This window comes from Chinchilla lanigera, unplaced genomic scaffold (assembly GCF_000276665.1).
Source record: "Chinchilla lanigera isolate Chin_1 unplaced genomic scaffold, ChiLan1.0 scaffold00003, whole genome shotgun sequence".
NCBI classification, from domain to species: Eukaryota; Metazoa; Chordata; class Mammalia; order Rodentia; family Chinchillidae; genus Chinchilla; species Chinchilla lanigera.
Window position 1 is genome coordinate 6,205,309 of NW_004955404.1, and position 3,929 is coordinate 6,209,237.

A 3,929-nucleotide genomic window follows, 5' to 3' on the forward strand; every position below is an offset into this window, starting at 1 on the left:
CAACCTTGCGCTTGCCAGGCAGGCGCTTTGCTGCTGAGCTAAATCTCCAGCCCCTGGAAGAGGGTCTTAATAAGTTGCTAAGTTGCCTAGAAGGGCTCTAACTCATAATCTTCCTGCCTCAACCTCCAGAGTACTGGGATTACAATCTTAGCTGCCATGCCATTATGATTATTTATTTTAGCCTCAAGTCTGCACTTGTTGTGGAATAAGGCAGGATGGAACCTTGCTGTGCCACAAGACATTTACTAGCTTGGCCTTACAGGGGTTGTATTTCCCCATCCAAGATGGCTCCTTGGCAGGGCTGCAGGGGTTAGCCACATGTGGTCCAGCACAGGTTGTTGCCAGGAATCTCAGACTCTTCCAGCTGGGCCTCCACCCGGAGAATTTTATATTTAAATATTTACCCAACATTGCATCAGTCTTCTTTTCTATGGACATTAGCATCTTAGTTGGGTTTCATTTGTTGGCCTTTCTCAATGATTAATATTTTAATATTCCTTCTAATTTCTGGACTTTTCAGTTATTTTGTTTTATTACTCATTTTTCTTTTCTTTTTTTTTTTTTTTCCGGTACTGGGAATCGAACTCACAACTTTGCTCTTGCCAGGCAGGCGCTGCACCGCTGAGCTAAATCCCCTGCCCTTCATTTGTATTTTCTTCATTAGGTTTTCTTACATTTAAAGGGAGTTTTTCATGTAACTGTCATATTCTTGATTTTATTTCCTAATTGTTATGATGCTTATAAGTTCATATTTTATATTTTTTGGTCATCTTTTCATTTTTCCACTGAATATCTTTACCTTTTTTATAGTTTTTTCCATCTCAAAAAGTTTTGCTTTGCCAATTTCATAATTTATTGCAACTATTTTCTGTATTAATCATAATTATCTATTAAAGTAGTGTGTGTCAATCCTTTCTACAAGTGTGTCTATCATATGCACTGTCTTTTGGAAGTTAGGAGGAACTCATTTGGAAATGCTTTTGATGCAAAAGTCTAAAGCAAATTTACAACATATGTAGCAGTACTTAGCCAGTTTTTTGGTAGACCTTATTAGTGTTTATCAATACCTGTTTCTCTTTCAGTTTTTAGATTAAATTCTGCACTGAGTCTTGTTCTTTATTCTGTTACTAGGAAATAAGAAGGGTTCTCCAGTTTCTCTTGTCACCCTTGCTGGAATGATGTTGGAAATAAACTTGTGATAAATTGGTGGGGTTAAACAAATTAAAACTATGTGCTCTGCTGTAACATGGTGTGAATAGCTGCATTGCAGTGGGACCCCTGTCCTGTGGAAAGAGGGAAGTCAGCTTGCATTATATCAGTGAGAATGTGGGTGTGTTTTTACTTAATTCTGATTATGATAGTTCATAATTATAGTATCATGTTTTCTTGTGACTATGAAAGTTTCACATAAATTTGAAAATAGCCTCTCATTTTCCTTTATTTTCATTGATCTTGCAAACTATGAGAATCCATGGAATTACAGATGCTATCTTCAGAACTGTCCATGCTTTTGCTGTCTAGTAGAGAAATTGGGTGTGGCCATGAATCCTTATTTTTAATCCTTTAATTTGTTGTTTCTATTTATTTAAATTAATCTTTTTAAAGTATAGAAGACATCTTAGCTAAGTGTGAGTATACACTCTTCAGTGATGCAGATCCTGGTAATTGTAACAAAATTGTGTGTTTAAGAATTGTTTGCATTGAGATGAGAGTAAAAAGTTTTTCACCTTCCTCCTGATCAGCTGTATCTTTGCATAGCCTGATTATCATCCTCCAGTATGTTTATGCTGCAGTTTACTTTGTTCCTCCCTAATGTTCCCTTATAATTTGTTAATTTCCTTCTTTGTGACTGGTGTTATGATTTTGAATCTGTGTTCTTTGGATGAAAAAGGACTTATGAATGCAACACAGGGAAGTTAAATTAATTAAATACTACCATAAACTACAAATTTTAATATAACGTATTAAGCAGAAGACAGAAGCATCTCTTCAAAGTTTGTATTACATAAAAAGTAGTTAGACCAAGAATACAAAAGTGAAAAAGATTCTTAAACCTGCCAGAATTTTAATCACCTCAAAGTCAGCTTAGACTAGCAACTCATTTATACATATTTGGGAGCACCTAGAAAGTAAAATAAAGAAATATTGTATGCTTATATTAATATATGTGTAGAAGAATATATATGGAATATATGTGAAGTATGTATGTAAAATATGTGATATATTACATATGCAATATGACACCAAGCATATATCTCACATATTTTACTTTGGATCTTCCATGCCACAGTCTTTAATTTTCTGACAATCGCATACATTTAGTTATCAAAGGACAGAGTCTTTCTTATACACGTTAGCGTGTGCTCAGCTTGTTTCCATAACAACTGTGTTAATGCTGATTTTGAGAAGTCTTCTTTCAAGAGCATGCAGTTACATAGATGAGAGAATGGGGTGCATTTAGTAAAAGACAAGGAATGAATCAAAAGTAGGGACAAATGTAGGGTAACTTGTCAGCACTCCTGAAAAATGGTGTCTGAAGGCAAAATTAAAATTAGCTTTCAATATTCCACTCTTTCCTGCTTCCTTTTTTGCTAGTCAAAGAATTTCATAAGCAAGGACTGGAGAGCCTCTTCTCTGCGATGAATGCTTTCAGATAAAGGAATGGAGACTGGTGACAAAATCCAGCTTCTGATGCTGCTCCAGGATAGAATTCTTTTACATTTAATTATGTTACCAGTGAAAGAGTCTTTGAGAGGCAATTGTGAGGACGTACAATGGTGCTGCCCAGATTGGACATGGTCATCTGTATTGATGTCCTCTAGGTCAGCAACTCTAATCAGTCAGTAATTGTCACGCTTTGCTTCAGCCTCTCATGCAACATGCTACTGAGGCTGAGAATGGAGCATCCCTGATGGATGCGGCCATTCCTCCACTATTTGGGCATCAGAGTACTCCTGAGGTAAAAACTAAAGACCGGAGACAGGAGTGAGACGACTCCTCACAGTAGATCGAATCAAAATACACTTGGTTTATATCTGACTTAGACACAAATTTTCACATGAACCCAAGCAGTTTCTCTAGGATGATATAATCTGCAGAAAACTAAAATAAGTGTGCATGAATAGAGTTTTCTTCTATGACATTAATGACATGTCTCATAACTTTTTGCTGATTTTTGTAAGTTCAGGTAGCTTATAGATATGGCCCTAATTTGCTAACAGTAGAACATTACAATCCACCATGATGTAACATTCTTTAATCAAGAAAGCTATATAAGCTCAAGTAACGAATTATCATGAGACACATGAGAGCATCCCTTTAAAAGAGTTTAGAAGAGCAACAAATAATATCCAAGCAGTAAATTTTCTTATTTTTAAAAGCAAATTCATTGTTTAAATACAATGAAAACATGCATAGTTGGCTTATGCAGAGTGAAGTACTTCAGTGGTATACTTCAGACATGATAGCATTAATTTAAGATGTTCTATTTATCCAGGTGTGTGTGTGTGTGTGTGTGTGTAGCCCTGAATGTGTCTGTCCTCAGAAACACTGAGACTGTTCCTCCACATTTTGAAATGAATAATTTTCTAAACATTTCAGCCTATAGATTCTTCTTATGAAAATATTGTTGTCATTATGGATTCCTAGCTATATTCTACCATAGAGAAGCACATAACGTTAAGTGGGAAATCTTAGTCAGAGACAGTGAATACTAAGGCAAATGTGAAAGTTTCACAATGAAAAGAGCATTAGGGTTCCCTCTGTCCTTTCTTCTAGGTGTTTTAATGACACACTCACAAAAAATGTATATTTATTTACATGCTATATATATATATATGTAGTGTGTGTGTGACATTAAAATAAATATATATTCATATGAAAATATAGATAAAATTTCTATAACAAAAATAAATTTATAGGGGCTGGGG